We start from the raw sequence: 17,960 nt of genomic DNA, 5'->3' as shown, positions 1-17,960 counted from the left end.
TTGTACTCCAGCTGGGAAAAATCTAGGTTTTGATCACCAGACATGATTATTCAAGATAGTGTTGAGTGAACATGTAATGTGAGTACAGGTGTACCACAAAATCAGTGGTCACACCTCCAGCATTCAGCTATTGTTTGGCTGGCTACTATTGAAGTCCCCTCTCTATAGGACAAAATGGTGAAACAGCTCATCTATATTACTATTTGACAGATGTAGGTATGCACAGATGCAGGGCCTGCAGGGGCGTAGCAATAGGGGGTGCAGCGGTAGCGACCGCATCGGGGCCCTTGGGCCAGAGGGGCCCCGAATGGCCCTCCCTCAACTACAGTATTAGCTCTATATTGGTCCTGTGCTCATAATAATCATTTATATATATACTTTGAATAGTGGTAATCATTAACAAACTATTCCCCATCCCCCTCTTGCACCTCTGACATTGTAGTTGCCATTGGCAGCTTGTAGTGCGCCGTTTCAATTGCTATGTATAGAGTGCATGGGGGGCCCCATTGTAAAACTTGCATCGGGGCCCACAGCTCCTTAGCTACGCCACTGAGGGCCTGCATGCGCACACCACAACCCCCACCTACTGTGCTTGCGTGCACAAACTTTGGGCTGCCGGGGCTCTACGGTGGGTGCACAGGCTTAAGTGGCAGGGGGCTCTATGACAGGTGCGCAGACTTTGGTGGCAGGGGGCTCTATGGCGGGTGCGCAGGCTATGGTGCCCGGGAGCCTTACGGTGGGTGTGCAGGGTTTGGTGGAAGGCGGCTCTATGGCGAGTGTGCAGGCCTTGGTGGCACAGGGCTCTACGGCAGGTGCACAGGCTTTGGTGGCAGGGGACTCTATGGAGGGTGCGCAGGCTTTGGTGGCAGGGAGCTCTACGGCAGGTGCACAGGCTTTGGTGGCAGGGGACTCTATGGAGGGTGCGCAGGCTTTGGTGGCAGGGGGCTCTACGGCAGGTGCGCCAGCTTTGGTGGCAGGGGACTATACCAAGGCTGCGCAGGCTTTGGTGGCAGGGGGCTCTTCAGAGGGTGCGCAGGCTTTGGTGGCAGGGAGCTCTATGGCAGGTGGGCAGGCTTTGGTGACAGGGAGCTCTATGGCAGATGCGCAGGCTTTGGTGGTAGGGGGCTCTACGGCAGGTGCACAGGCTTTGGTGGCAGGGGGCTCTACTGAGGGTGAGTAGGCTTTGGTGGCAGGGAGCTCTACGGCAGGTGCACAGGCTTTGGTGGCAGGGGACTCTATGGAGGGTGCGCAGGCTTTGGTGGCAGGGAGCTCTACGGCAGGTGCACAGGCTTTGGTGGCAGGGGACTCTATGGAGGGTGCGCAGGCTTTGGTGGCAGGGGGCTCTACGGCAGGTGCGCCAGCTTTGGTGGCAGGGGACTATACCAAGGCTGCGCAGGCTTTGGTGGCAGGGGGCTCTTCAGAGGGTGCGCAGGCTTTGGTGGCAGGGAGCTCTATGGCAGGTGGGCAGGCTTTGGTGACAGGGAGCTCTATGGCAGATGCGCAGGCTTTGGTGGTAGGGGGCTCTACGGCGGGTGCGCAGGCTTTGGTGGCAGGGGGCTCTACTGAGGGTGAGCAGGCTTTGGTGGCAGGGGGCTCTACTGAGGGTGAGCAGGCTTTGGTGGCAGGGGGCTCTACGGCAGGTGCACAGGCTTTGGTGGCAGGGGGCTCTATGGAGTGTGCACAGGCTATGGTGGCAGGGGGCTCTACAGCGGGTGCACAGGTTTTGGTGGCAGGGGCCTCTACGGCAGATGCACAGGTTTTGGTGGCAGGGGGCTCTATGGCAGGTGCGCAGGCTTTAGTGGTACTCACAGCAATGATCAAAGTTAATTTGTGAGTATCATTTATTTCAAGTAAATTCATAGCTTAGTGTTCTTAGTGTTCGTAAGTAGCTTACAGCTGATTTACATTAGATGCAGATTTTTTTGGGTGTGTTTTTCCACAGACATCAATGAATTAGGCAGACAGTCCATGTTAATGGATCGGTTCACATTTAATGCATTTTCCAGTCATGGGGGGGAAGAAACCCTGCATCATGCTGTTTTTTTCCTTTCTTTAAATTAAATTACATTGTGCTGCCATCGAGTGCTCACAAAAACATGTACGCAAAAACATGATTTGAGAGGAAATGTAGCCTTAGGGCCCTCTCAGACTGTGTGCGTTAGAATAGACTCTTGATTATATGCATTGACCTGTGCTTGTATGTGGTCTTCTGCACTTTTCTATTCAGCTGATTATTGAAAGATGCACAGTGTCCACAAAAAAACACGCAGAAGTGTGTCAAAAATTGCTTTTAACACGATGATATGAATAACCCCATTAAACAACATGGGCTATGTTTTAAGCATGTGTTATGCATTGTGTTTAAAACCACTTAAGGACCACGGCAATTTCTAATGATCGGTGCTGCGTGGGCTCTACAGCCCGCAGCACCGATCAGGATTTAGCCAGGGCGATCAGACTTCCCCCCTTTTTTCCCCACTAGGGGGATGTCCTGCCGCCGGCTTGCTGCGTTTTGCGGGGGGGCTCTTCAAAGCCCCCCTCCGCAGCGTTTTATGTGCTCCCTCCCTCTCCCTCCCTACTTCTGCCTCCATGTATTGCGCAGGACGGATATCCGTCCTGCGTATTGTAGGATAGGCTTCAGCCTATCATATGACGGCGATCCCCGGCCAATCAGAGGCTGGGGATCGCCGATCTGCCTTACGGCGCTGCTGCGATCCGCGATCGGCAGCTCGCACACTGTTCACGGAGGCACAATCCGTGAACTGGCATGGCGGCCGTTTCCATGCTATACCACTAACGACCAGGCGCCCCCTATCGGCGTTAGCTGGTCGTTAAGTGGTAATGTGCATAGTCTGAAAGAGCTCTTAAAGGGGCACTACAGCAAAAAATTATAAAATGTAAAATATGTGCAAACATATACAAATAAGTACACTTTTTCCAGAGTAAAATGAGCCATAAATTACTTTTCTCCTATGTTGCTGTCACTTACAGTAGCCAGTAGAAATCTGACAGAAGTGACAGGTTTTGAATGTGATACTTGAATGTGATTGGTTGGTTATCTTTGCCACATTTTGCTCATTGCTTTATAATCAATGGGGTATATTTGCGAACCAGGGTAAAAGTTACATAATGCGCTTTGCGTAAATAATGCAGTCCATGCAATATCCACAACTTGCCTGTTACTAATATCTAATGCACATTATACCTACAGGTAAAATTGCAGTGCACTACCTGCACACGTTCTCCAGTGACTGTTGGCTAAAGCTACGTACACACATGCGACAACGATCGTTCGTTGTCAACGACGAACAAACTTTTAATTGATGAAAGAACGACCTAAGTAAAGTTAGTTTTAAAAGGTGTGTAACGATCAGATCGTTAGAACGAACGTTACATCACGTAAAAGTAACTATTGCGCCTGCGCATAAAAATGAAAAGTTCCATGGAGAAATAGTGAAATGCGCATGTCAAGCCTATTAGGAACGATCGTTTCCAACGATGTACTACTTTTGCAAACGATCGTCGTTGGGAAAAATCCGCCAAGCTAGATCATTCGCTTTGAACGATCTAGCTCGTCCGTCGTTAGACTTCATGGTCGTTGGCTGCTGTTTTTCAAACGATCGTCGTTTGAAAGGATTGGGGAACGATCGTTTCAAACGACTATAGTCGCATGTGTGTACGCACCTTTAGACCAGTGATCTGCAAACTTGGCTCTACAGCTGTTAAGAAACAATGCATTTGTCTTTATGAATCATGACTGTGGCTGTCAGACTCCTGCAATGCATTGTGGGACTTGTAGTTCCATAACAGCTGGAGAGCCACGTTTGCAGATCACTGACTTAGACCCTTATTTACTGTTGCCTGGAATGATCACTTTACAGACATGTAGCTGTACAGCCCGTCCTGTTCCTTTGGGAGGGGAGGGAGAAACAGGAGAGGAGGACAAGTGGGAGGAGAGAAATAATAGCAGCTGTTAATGGCAGTCATTTAGTGGGGGACTCATGGGGCACCTGTTTTGATGTTTGAGTTATACCCTAGAGACAATCTTACATGATCATTTATAGTGATGAAAATCTAATGCCTAGTACACACCATACAATTTTCTGTTCGATTTTTCTGTTAAGGTGGAGGGCGCTCTACTGTTTAAACTTCCTGTCGGGACAGGAAGAAGTGAAGCCTGCTGCACGGATGGATGGACGGGAACAATCGATCATTCGGTCAGCGTTTGCGCAACGATTTCACAGCAGATTCGATCACAGTGATCGAATCTGCTGTATATCGGCGGGAAAATCATTAAGTGTATGGGCCCCTTTAGATTTTTCTGTTAGATTATTTTCTGTAAAATACTGGTAGAGACTGGTCATTATCTCTGGTGCATTGTCTTCTGGTTATCTCCTGCTGAGTAGAACAAGTTACACATGTAGCTTAAAGGTGGTCATACACTATCAGATATCCACCAGATTCGACCATCAGATAGATCTCTCTCAGATCAAATCTGATCTGAGAGGGAGCAAATCCTTCCACACACTAGGCACAGATTTTCAGTATATTTCAGCACAAAATCTATTTAATATCTGTGGAGCCATTCACAGCCTGACGTCCCCCCACATCTTCCTATCTGTGTCCCCATTCAGAGCGTAAGCAGCAGAGCTTACACTGTCCTATTCACCAGCACATGTCTTCTCCACCCCTGGGCACTGTGGCATGTACCTTACTTGACCACTAGAGGCCTCTAGTGTTTGGCCTCTAGCTTTTGTCACATGACACAGTTGCCCCTGGAGAGAAGACACAGGGAGGAGCATCTGGCAGGGATGGAGAGAAGACACACTGGCGGATAGATGAGTGAAAGCTCTGCTAACACTGCACGTCAGTCGTCCTGTAATTGAACGCTGCCTCGATCCCGACCTGTCGCTGCTCAAGCAGCATTTCAGGCGTAAAACGATTAAACAGGCATCGATTGTGCCATTCTAGCAGATTTGATCGGAGTGATCTACTGAATAATGACGCAATAAATGTATAGCCACCTTAAAGCTCTATACATATGTGAGATTACACTCATTGGAACAAATTGTTTACAAGCAGATTGAGTGGCATTGTATTGGAGTGCACCCCTCCCCCCGACCTGTGCATCCAATTCTGCTGGGGGAATATAGGTGGGCTTTATTATGACTTTTCTATGGATGATTGTCTTCCCCTGCAGAGTAAGCCTCCTTTTCCTCCGACATTCTCCTACGGCTGAGACAAACACGGCTCTCTGGCCAGACAAAAAGATAATAGATCATGCTTTGCACGGCCCAGCCATTATCTAATGTCTGTACACAACTTAAGCCAGATAAATGTGCATCACAAAAGAAACAGCATGTGCATTTGGAACAAATTACTATAAATATTAATATTTAGAGGTACCCATGTTTATTCCAATCGACACAAAATGTTTTGCTTGCCAAACACTGATAGGATAATCAAACAAGTTATCAACAGCAACTGCAGACCTAAAAAGTGCTTTAGAATGGTAAGCCTCATGAATCCTTGTATCCGTTCTCAGGGGTATACTCCTTCAGCATTCCGTGCCAGCTGCAGGATTCTGCACTGTTTGATATTCCAGTACAAATGTTTGGATATCAACTTTCCTTGGGCCTCTCTGCGTAGTAGCGATCAAATCTCGCTTTTACAATAGATGGATTATTTTATTTATTGCTATTTTATTGTCCAGGCTAGCTGACACGCAGCCAGTAAAACGCCTGAGCTGTTTTATATTTACCTCTTAGGGCTTAAAAACGGGTGTCAGGTCTGCCCCTTTTCCAAAGCATAAGAACAAAACCAACACCTGTTTAACACTAAACACTCGTGGAACTTGCTCATGGAAGTGTTAGGGACGACGTACGTGTAAAAAAGAAATACAAAGTCCTTGTCAAATAAATCACCGTTTCCATAAAAAATAATTGAAAGCAAAATAAAATGCTTATACTGAATGGTAGATTAAAAAGTGTTTGGAGTTAAGAGTGTAACACACCCCCTCCACCCAGCCCCGCCATTCTTTAGAAGCTTCTGAACAGTTCTGTGTGGTATTACCATGTGTGTTTCAGATGTTGGAGCAATAAAACTGCAGTTATGTTTCCTCTGAATTTATTTCCAGAAGAACGGAGTGGCGAGGCTCTCCGCCAATAGACTACACAATAAGGGACGGCAGTTTAAGCACGGTACAGTATGTCAGTGCTATAGAAATACATTATAGTAATAATTTTAGTTTTCCAGGCCTGTTTCGGTACCAATACATCTAGCAACTTGGCAGCCGATCGACCATCCGATTCCATAATTATTATCGAATCAGATGAAAATTGGTGCCACCAGGTGCATGCCTGATCGACGATGCAACCAATTTCGGGCCGAGCATGTAGATCAGCCATCGTGCATCCAGTCGGGTGCATGGTGGTAACAATGAGCTATATCGGGACAAGCGACGAACATGATGAAACCTCCGACGCTGCCCCCCCTAATGTTCAATGTGCCCCCCCCCCCCCCCGTGCCCAGTGCAATATACATTACCTGTCTGTGTCTGCCTCTGGACTCCGTCCTTCACGTGGGGCACGTGTATGGACGGAGGAGCCTGAAGCCAGCCCAGAGCCAATGGCAGACAAGGACAGGTAATGTATAGTGCATTGGGCACCGGGGGAGGGGGGTGGGCACATCGAATATTAGAGGGGACAGCATTGGGCCAGCAAGGTGGCTCCTACATCAAAAGTGAACTTGTAGGGCTTGATTCAAGACAAATAGCATGCCTTATCAAAGTTAGCACGCCTTATCAAAGTTAACACTCCTTATTAGAGTAACATAGTAACATAACTTATGCAAGGGCTCCACTCGTCCTGCCCTGAGCCCCTGCGGGTTAGTAGCGCTTGCTATGCTACTCTAATAAGGCATATTAACTTTGATAAGGCATGCTAACTTTGATAAGGCATGCTATTTGTCTTAAGGCGGGTACACACGCCTGATTTATTCAAACGATGGGTCGTCAGACCCGCCCCCGGGGCGGCCGTTCTAGCGACAGTTTGTGTGTGTACAGTCTGTCGGCAGGCTGATGAGGCTGGTTTTGACTGTCAAAACCAGCCTTATCAGCCTGCTGACAGACTGTACACACTCACAAACTGTCGATAGAACAGCCGCCCCCCCAGGCGGGTCTGACGACCCGTCATTTGAATAAATCAGGCATGTGTACGTGCCTTTAGTCAATCAAGCCCGTAGTCTTGCGGGCCAAAAAGTTCAATACTTATCTAGGTAGAAGGAAGCTTCTGGATAGTTCAGAGTCCAGAGGCTTCCTGTGGCCTTCTCCACACCACGGCCACTGGCTGGGACAGTTTGTGGCTTGCTCCCCTTCACAGGTGGTTGGGAGGGCTTCTTCATTTAAAGGGAACTCGAAGCATAAGGTATATGAAGGCTGCAATATTTATTTCCTTTTAAGCAATAACAGTTGCCTGGCTATCCTGCTGATCCTCTGCCTCTAATACCTTTAGCCACAGACCATGATCAATCATGCAGCAGATCAGGTGTTTCTGACAGGATTGTCAAATCTGACAAGATTAGCTGCATACTTGTTTCTGGGGTGATTCAGACACAGCTGCAGCCACATAGATAAGCAGGGCAGCCAGGCAACTGGTATTGTTTCAAAGTAAATAAATATGGCAGCCTCCATATACTTCTTGCTTCAAGTTCCCTTTACATATTAAAATGAAATGTTAATACTTCTATAGCTCTTCTCTCTTATGGGACTAACAACTCTTGAGGGACACAGCCACTAAAGGGGTGCTTTGTAGGCCACTCTAGAACATAAGGGGGTCTTGCCCAAAGACTCCTTCCTGAACAGATACTGGAGTGCTCCTACTAGGATTCAAATCCTTGTCACCTGTGTCAAATGTGATGTCTTTAACTAACACACTATCCAGCCGCCTTTATGGAAATTTGTACAGAGAGAGTGTTGGCACCGAGGCGACGTGACCTGCTGGGTAAGGGTCTGTACACTCTGAAAATCGCCAAGTGCAAATGCAGTGCGATGCGATTGGGTTTTTTAATCAAAACTCTACTTGCGATTTTTGTGTGTTTGCGATGTGATTGTGATTTTACTGAGGCTATCTTTTATTTTTTTTCCTTTTATTGGCATTGCACATGCGCACATCTGTTTTAAGAATAGGCAGAGCTTTATACTTAAATGTGTAACACAAATGGCGCACATCTATGATGTAATTTTGATCCTTATGCCTCCGTTATATTGCATGCCACTGCAACCACATTACTTGCTACTTTGTGTTGTGTGTAATCCACATTGTGTAGCAACACTTCGCAATTCTCCACTGTAAACCTAGCCTTATGCTGGGCATACACGGCTCGATTTCGCTGCTCGATTCCACGCCCGATCGTTTTGCCCGCTCGATTCTGCAGGTGATTCTCTTATCTTCCGCTCGTTTTTATTATCTTTTCCCATTGTCCTCCATGCAGAATCGAGCGGCGAAACGTTAGGGCGGGAGATCGGACATGTCGGAAATTATCTATCGAGCCATCTAAATGACTCAGAATCGAGCCGTGTATTACCAGCATAAAAGTGCCGTCAGGTATAACTGTTCAGTGACAGATAGTATAATATGTGAATAATCAGAAATCTGCTCACTTGACCTCCCTTTTTTTTAATATTTATATGATCATGTGCTCCTTTCCTATGACCACCTCATACTTGAATTACTGGACCTGCCTAACCAGCCCAAAATCGCATAATCATGTCCTTTGTACCTTGTTTGCCTTGTATAACTTTGCCCTATGCTGTATAACCTTGTTATGTTACGTCTGTCATCCTTTTTACCTTTGTATGTATTTATTGTCCAGTGCTGCGTTATAAATTGGCACTTTATAAATATTAATAATTACAAATACTATATAACCTATATTTATGAAGGTGCTTGAGATTTTGCATTAAACAATTGCCTCCACATTTCTTGAAATCTCTACCTATGGATTAGTTGAAGACCTAGTAAAGTGAACTGGCCATCTGATACCGCTATTAGTAGAAATTCTGGAACACATGGGGCTGTGGGAAGCTCGACTGAGAGCTGCAACAGATTATATACAGTATATGATGTGGCAATGTCCTCTGATGATTGCAGAGAGCACAGACCAATAACAAATCATGTCCCCCTTTTCTCCCAGTCACATGTGGGACATATGTGATGTGTTGCTGGAAACCTGAAACTAATTTGTGGTGACAGAGGCACAGTTCGGGTTCATGAATGTGGTAACGTACTTCTCCCTAAGTGCAGTTAGTGGTAATGGTTGTTGCATAGTGTAATTAAGTAGCGGTAATATCTGGTAAGAGCATCGCTGGCTTCAGCTTGGGTAATAAACACCAAATCACCATCAGTGATTCAGTTCTTTACAATTACAGTATTTATCATTTAAAAGAGCTTCAAGATTCTTGCTTTTTCAGTAATGTAAGCTTAATATGCTAGGCCTAGGCACATTAGTAACACTTGTCTGCAAAAGTGAAATGATGCGTGGTGCGACCCATTTCTCAGTGCATTAGCAGGTGGCATAGCAGATTAGTGGTCAGTAGGTTTCCCTTCATCAACATTAGGGTATGAGCTCCTATGGAGTAGGGGGTGGTGTGAAAGCGTTTAGGGGCTCTGTAAAGACCATTTCTGAGTATAAGCAGGCTCAGTGAAGAGCCAGAGTGGTGCTAGGCTCACAGAACAATGGGACATTGTCCTTATGGTACATGCTTCAGTAGGGGAACCTTTTGTCCTCCTGTCCCCTCCCCCTCCCCTCTATTGCTAACTGCTATTCATCCCCAATTATTATTAATAATAACATTTTAAAGCAAGAAACAAACATAAGTTCGTGAGTTGTGTGTTTTAAATAATTTCAAGGTTTTGGAGGTTTGTCAGGGAAGTGCAATGGAATGTAGATGTTCACTTGCTTTAGACGCTGGGTCATTTCCAGAAGTCCAGCTCTCACATGTGCAGGGCCGAGCCGAGGCAGAGGCGAGAGAGGCTCCAGCCTCAGGGCGCAGTGTAGGAGGGGCGCACAACTCACTCAGCTGTCATTCCCCTATTGTGTTTGAAGCAGAGAGAAATAAGAAAAGGGGATACATGGCAGTCCTGCCAGCCAGATAACTAGAGATTGAGGTGTTAGGGGCCCTGAGGCGCCTCTTAGTCTAATAGCAATCATTGTGTGATGGGTGGAAGGGATGGAGGGGCGCACTTTGGTGTCTCAGCCTTGGGTGCTGGAGGACCTTGTCCCAGCTCTGCATATGTGTCCCCCTTTTAGTGCTCTCATGTAAGATTGGAAGAACCATGTTATGGAGGACCCAAGATCATGGCTGCACTTGCTATAGAGGGATGTATGATGGTTGGTTACAGCACTGGTTATATGAGAAAAAGACACAAACAAGGAGGGACATCCAAAGAGGAAGCTCACCTGGAGCATTATTTCAGGATGTAAAATGGGTACACAAACACTAGTAATTAATACCCACAATAGTCTGGTTGTCTATGAAGGGTTGGTTGTCACTACAGGTACTTTAGGGGTATTTTTGCTTCAGCCCATCCCCTTACTGTTGTACTTGGTCTAGGATATGGTCACTATCTTGAAAAATATACAGTAGGCACCTTATTGTCAATCCTGTTGGGGAGACAATTACTGTATGGGGAAGATCATGTAAAATACCCTCAAAGGGCCACAGTACAGCTGCTACTACATGTGTCAAGAGATACCTGATAAAATAATACAATGCAACCATTTAGAGGCGGGAACTCCCCTCCAATCAATGATAAACAGTGACTTGGTTTGGCAGAAAATAGTTGGACTTTATTAATGCAATTCAAGTTAACACATAATTGTTGCACTTGTTATAAGAGGGCACAAGATGGCTACCCTTGTTATAAGAGCTCTATGATGGCGGCACTCATTATAGGGGATACAAGGTTGCTGCATTTCTTAGAGCTAGTTCACACTAAGGGCATTTTTTTTTTTAAGCGCTGACGATTTTTAAAATTGCCCTAAATGCGCTTGTGCAATGATTCCCTATGAGAGTGTTCACATCTGAGTGGTTAGATTCTGATCCACTCACCAAAGTGCTGCCTGTACCATTTTCGGGGCGATTTGCCTCAATGGAAGGTATAGGGAAATCGTAAAGTGCTTAAAAAAGCGCTTTGTATAGAGATTTCCCCAGCGCTTTTAAATACAATGTATTTATTCTTTTCAGGGTCAAAGAAGTGATGTCAGGAAGTGAAAAAATAAATCGCTCTGCAAAAGCACCTAGAAAAGCGCTGTACAAAAAAAGGTGCAAGCGCCGGGAGGCACTAAAAAAAATCATGCACAAAATTGCAAAATGCTGGCATCAGCGATTGCAATTTATGATGTGAACAAGGCCTTATTGGAGATAACAGGGTGGCCAAACTTATTATAGGGTGATAGATGATAAATTAAATTGTTACAGGGAGACATGAAATGATGGTTGGACTTGTTAGAGGAGGTACAAGATATCACGGCTGTATAGGCGGTACCCTACTTACATTCATGCTCCATTTTGGGATGGTGTTTGTAAGTTGAATTTTGCAGGCTAAGCCGTATCATAATGGCAGAAATATGATTCTCCAAACGGTTTAGATTTCAATAGAGCACGTCTGGGACTGGTTAAGTAAGGAATAATTAGATGTATTTTATTAATGCCAAGATAAGTACCTGACTTTTGTCTGTATTTGATCATTCCTATGTGTTCTCCTCCCACTTTGTACTTGATATACCCTGCAGGGGTGGCAAACTGAAATAGAAAGTTGACCAAAATTGGACACTGGGACCAAGTCACTGGCCATCCTGTGTGTCTAGCGGGCACCTCCCTCCCCTATAAAGTTCCCTGGTGTCTAATGCTCCTGCCTTCCCTATACAGTTCCCTGTCGTCTAGTTTCCCCCTCCCTCCCTTATACAGTTATCTGGTGTCTAGTGGCCCTCCCCTATACAGTTCTCTGGTCCTTCCCACCCATATGGCTTCCCTAGTGATCTAGGGCTTCACCTCAAATATAGCTTTTCTGGTGGTCTAGACTCTAGAGTGGGCCAAACATAATGCAAAGTGGAAAAACTACTTGCAGGCCAACTTGATGACTTTGCGGGCCCGAGTTTGGCATGTACGGTAATGTGAGGGCTGCACTAAGGGCCTGTGAAGCTCCTAGCCTTAAAAACACAAGCAGAAAGCAGAATGATGCCTCATGGAAGTGTGACACCTCCACATTGTCCAATCATTGGAGGGACATTGACCAGGCTGGGTTGGTGAACTGCTGGAAGGGGAAATGTGTGAGCATGCAGCTGATTTTATTGGCTGTGCTGTGTGACAGAGCTATGCAAATCACTGGACTGGAATGGACAGAACAAGTAGTAAGGAGTTTCACATATGCTGTATTTCATCAGTATATCTTTTTTACTTTAATGAGGGGTTGAGCCGTGAAATTGAATTATGCATGTTAACAAATGTATTAGAACTACTTGACTGAGTCACGCTTCTTGTTACCATGAAAGGTAAGCCATGTAAATTCAGCAGCACTTTGAACCTGGATTTAAATCCTTTATGCATCTTTTATCACAAGACAAGTTGAATCTTGTTGAACTGTAGCATGGACAATAAGCAGATATGAGAGAGGCAGTGTCTCCGAATCTATATTTGATGCAGAGCACACATTTAAATTTCTACTAAGGCCTCTTTTCCATGAGCAGCTGAAGGAGGCAAATTAAAAATGTAAAAATGTAGTTGCATCTGAGCACAGCGGTTGCCATACTCAGCCTCGACATGTGGCTTTTTTTGCTGCCGGGTTTGCTACCGCTGCATGTCAGCTGTGACACGCGTGGCGTTACTGACGAAGTACGGCGCTCCGCACCGAAACTAGGTGCCCCATAGCAGTAATGTTATGTTGCGCGGGGCGCGTCAGGGTAATTGTGGGTTCTGGCCCCCGAATTACACCTCCCTCCAAGTTGCGATGACTCGGAGAGGGAATAGTATTTTACACTGCCAGGGATATGAGCGGCAGCAGGGTGAGCCGTCATTCATCTCACCTTGTGCCCAGCTCACCGGTGGCCACACTTGTCTTATGACCTTCACAAGGTGGGCCCTGTGGCTGTGAGGGTCACCAGGGGTAGATAAGGGACAGAGTGGGAACATAGGAGGGGGGGGGCATCAAAGTTTTTCTGGGGGTCCCCATGATTTGTAGTTTTGCCCCTGCATCGCACCATCATTCCTTCTCCCCTTCCCATAGTAAGAGACCCTTCACTCTATTATGGGCAGCACTCTGCCCCTGGAATGTCGCCTGAGGGAACGACGCAGGAACAAGTGTGTGTGTGTGTGTGTGTGTGAGCACCTTTACTTAGTACAGCACCAATGAAGATGATGGCACTATATACATCAATAAGTAAAACAATTACAATAATACAAATCCATCCATTGCCATTTCAGTGCACCATAGCCGTAGTTTGTCTACAGAAGCACAGCCAGCAGGGCCTGTTTCAACAGACTTTGTTATTCAGTGTCTGTGGGTTGCAATGCAGATGGTACAATTGGTGCTTGTTCAGACTGAAATTTACAGCCTATAGCCAGCTTTAGCGTCTCAGCCACTCATACAATCTGTAGTTAGTTAAAATTGAAAAATATTTAAATGTGTTACAGCTGTCATATTTGAGGAGCATCTGGCCATCTGATCATCTACTAAATGTGCAGCAGTGGAAGTGGCACTGGCACAAGGCATCAGTTCCATGTCCACATTCATTTTAAATGCCAGCAGAAAATGTATCCATCTAAGAGGCAAAACAGTTCTGCTATTCGCAACCTTCTCGCTGAGTATTTGTAAAACAATAAAAAACTGAGCAAGTATTTTTAGTTATGCAATAGCATAAAGGAATGTTTGGAAAGCATCTATAAACAATTAGATCTTGTGTACACAGGCTTTTAAGTTTTGCTTCTGATGTGTTTCTCAGAGTGTAACTCCATTTTCATGTATTCTATGTGCAAGGAATACAGCAAAGTCCCCGGGATCCAGCACCGCTGGGGATCGCCTGATGCCAGATACATGTGCTTGCCAGTTGCTTGAGCTACCAACCTAAAAAGCACAAAGCACAACCTCCCCCCCATGCAGCATTAAATACTTACCGAGTGTTCAGCACCGTCATCCTGTAGTTCTTTCCTGGCATCCTCTGTGCATGGCTCCCGATGTGTGACCTGACCTGGGTTGGGTCACGTGACACACCGAGAGCCATACAAAGATGCCGGAAAGCTGCGAGGAGCTACAGGACAGTTAGAAGATGGCGCTGGACACTGGGCAGGGTCGGATTTACCATAAGGCACTGTAGGCACGTGCCTACAGGCACCTGCCTACAGAGTCCTGATGAGAGTGTAAATGAGAGGCTACTTATCCAGCTCTCAGCATTCCATAGCTCCCAACTGTTCCTTTTTTGGAGGGACAGTCTCTCTTTGGGAGCCCTGTCCCTCTGTCCCTCTTTCCTCCTCATTTGTCCCTCTTTCAGGACTTTGTCCCTCTTCCTATGTAAATATATATATTTCTCTACTAAAAATGTGTGTGTTTGACTCTAAACTTTATTCCCATTCTTTAAATTGATATTTTACTAATTTTAAAATGTTAATATGAAGGAAAATGAACCAAGACAGAAAGGACCAGTGGTTTGAATTATAAAACAACATATTTTTCTTATGAAGTCTTTATAGTATGCGTGACTAGGAGTATGGCAGGGGCGTGATCATGGGTGTGGCAGGGGTGTGGCTTAAGTGTCCCTCTTTCTCATCTCAAAAAGTTGGGAGGTATGGCATTCCACTGAGGAGATCTTCCTTCAGTCAGGGGCACCTCTAGCGACTTAATTTTAAGGGTACTTCTGGCTACCTACTACTAAGGGGCACCTGTTGCTACCCATGATGGGCAAGAGAAGTAAGGGAGAAGTGACAGCTAAGACAGCCAGCACACTTGCAGTGTGGTTTGGCGGGGTATGTAGGTTCATGAAGTGGGTAGTCTAAGGCAGTGTTCCCCAACCCTCAAGGCCCACCAACAGTGCATGTTTTGTTGAAATCCACAGAGGTAGTTAATCAGCTCTGCTGAGACACTAATTACTCCGTGGATTGGGAGAAAAAAGAAACAAAATTCCGGGCACCTTCCGTCCAATCTTGTTTATTGGCAGTGGCATCAAATTAGATGGCTTGTATGTGATACATCCATACGGTGGATACTCAGGTGATGGTGAGATGGAGGTGAGGTGCGACGGCCGTCGCAAGCCCCATCTGGTGCCCGGTGCCCCCTCACCTCCATCTCACCATCACCTGAGTATCCACCGTATGGATGTATCACATACAAGCCATCTAATTTGATGCCACTGCCAATAAACAAGATTGGACGGAAGGTGCCCGTAATTTTGTTTCTTTTTTCTCCCAATCCACGGTATGCATGATCTTTCTTCATAACATCCGTTGTGCACACGCTCCAGCAGTAAGGATTCTGGAAGACGTCGGTGATCTGGTGAGAACTGTTTAAACTCTACTATACTCACACTGTCTCCACACAAGCTAGCATAGGGAGTGCCACTTTGAACTTTCTCTGCCTAAACAAATTACACTAATTACTCCACCTGTGCATGTTTGTGGTTTTCTGAAAAACATGTACTCTTGGTGGTCCTTGGGTGTAGGGTTGGGGAACTGTGGTCTAAGGTGCCAGGACATCTGTGCCTATAGGCTCCTGTGAGGTAAATCCGGGCCTGACACTGGGTAAGTATTTAATGCCCAGCAAAAATAACTTTAAAATGCTTTAAACACAGTTCCTGTTATCCCCTCAGACATGTCGGTTAGTTGAGACTTCCGGTTGCCTGAGTTCCAGATAACGAGAACTTTGCTGTGTAATGTACGGGCCAGCTGCCGGCATTTCATTTAGCCAATGCTAAGCGCTACTGAGCAGAAAAGCGCTTGGCATCAGTTCCTATCATTCCGTCATGCATTTTGAGTCCCTAGGGCAGTGATCCGCAAACTTGGCTCTCCAGCCGTTAAGAAACTACAAGTCCCACAATGCATTCAATTGCCTTTATGAATCGTGACTGTGGCTGTCAGACTCCTGAAATGCATTGTGGGACTTGTAGTTTCAGCGGAATATAACCCTGCATTTCAACTTTGCTCTAAAACATTATTTACAGTATATTATATGCAACCAGCATTTTTTTTTTTACTAGACCAGCATTGGAAGGGTTACACAGGGCTTTAAAGTCCCTAGAGATTTCTGCAACCGAATCCGAACTTGAGTTAGATACTTTTTGTTTACAAATATGTGTTTATTATGACTCATCTCTCTCACTGAGAAGGAGCTTGGAGGACAGCCAAAGAGATGTATCTATTGATAAACAGTTACACACTAACTAAATAGAATGTAACCATCTGAATGTCTGCACGGAACTTAAAACCTCTGTGTTTAACCCTTCCAATGCTGGTCTAGTAAAAAAAAAATGCTTTTTGCATATAATATGCTGTAAATAATGTTTTAGAGCAAAGTTGAAATGCAGGGTTATATTCCGCTTTAACAGCTGGAGAGCAAAGTTTGCAGATCAGATCACTGCCCTAGGGGATACAGAACCGCAAACAATGCTAGAAGCTACACACAGTGTCTTGGAAAATATGATTGAATGCGGCGTTCTTGCATTCGACGGCAAACATGTTAAGATGAAGGCTTCCATTCATGGCTATGCGGGATGCAGTGTATTACGATGCTAAATGATGCAGACTTACGCCAGCAGCTGTGTGATTGATGGTCAAGAGCATTGTTCTCTCCACTTCCTCCAGCCACCGCATTACGTCACTTCCCCTCCACTCCACTTTGCAGGCTAGCAATGTTTCTGTCAGCTTTGGCCAAGCCCTGATGGGCAACATGCATCATACGTGTGAATGAGGCTTTAGTTCACAGTAGCAGCTATATTGTAAAGGCCTGAAAATCACATACAGTATAGTCAACACATAAATTACGTAAATTTGGTGGATGGTTTATTTCAGTATAGGCACTGATCATATGTAATTAACCACAGCGCCTGCATAACTTATAACGGGATAAGTTGGTAATAGTGCAACCAGCACACTGTCCTATCCATCCATATAAGTTAATTAACATTTTGGTAATGTCAAAGAATAGCTATCATTAAATTTACTCCCTGGCTTGCACACATTTCTTGTGTTGATTATGGTATGAGATCAGTGGTAAGGAGGCTGTAGCCTCACCTGCTTAGTGAGGCAAAGCATATTACTTTGTGAAATATTTACTGACTTACATTCTTATACAAGGTACTGATTGTATAAACAATAACAGTGTCTGCAAGATAACAACACTTTGCAGATCTGTCAAGTCAAAGCCCTGCTCATAAAAACAATGGGTTGATGGAGACTTCAAGAAGTTTTGATGGAGACTGTATCCCACCTGATTGCATACAGGAAGTTTTAATTTTCAATGGAAGCTAAAGGAGGTATGTAAGGACCAGTTACATAGGGTTGGAAAAAGGTAAGTTCAATTTGTTGAGCCTCACTGCACTTCAATTCAGAGGAATTGCATTTTGTATCTTAAAGGACATCTTTTGTGAAGAAATGAATAAAAATAAACTTTACTGTTCAATATTTAAAAAAATAAATAAATAGTGCAATGTAGCTAACAAATATATCCAGAGTTCATAAAATACCAACTGCCCCAACAGTAACATGTCAGTTCAGCTTAGCACTAGCCTGTGTTTTTTTCTAACTCTAAGGGTTAATGGACACCCGAGGCGAAAATAAACTAATGAAATAAACAATTGTATCTATGCTCCTTCTCCTAAAAATTACTTTTTAAGATATTCCACAGTTTCATTTCATGTTTAAATCAACTTTTTTAAGTTTTAACTGTTTTATTGTTTTTGCTCAATGACACGTTCAT

The 17,960-nt window shown here is 45.1% G+C and overlaps 1 protein-coding gene across 2 annotated transcripts in view; it reads right to left on the bottom strand.

The window, feature by feature from the left end:
* Positions 1-17,960, bottom strand: part of SEMA4B (semaphorin 4B) — a 319,690-nt gene that overhangs the window by 79,663 nt on the left and 222,067 nt on the right. The gene's annotated exons all lie outside the window — the stretch shown is intronic.

This window comes from Hyperolius riggenbachi, chromosome 3 (assembly GCF_040937935.1).
Source record: "Hyperolius riggenbachi isolate aHypRig1 chromosome 3, aHypRig1.pri, whole genome shotgun sequence".
Classification (NCBI taxonomy): domain Eukaryota; kingdom Metazoa; phylum Chordata; class Amphibia; order Anura; family Hyperoliidae; genus Hyperolius; species Hyperolius riggenbachi.
Note: the sequence above shows the minus strand (reverse complement) of the source record. Positions and strands in the feature narration are given on the sequence as shown.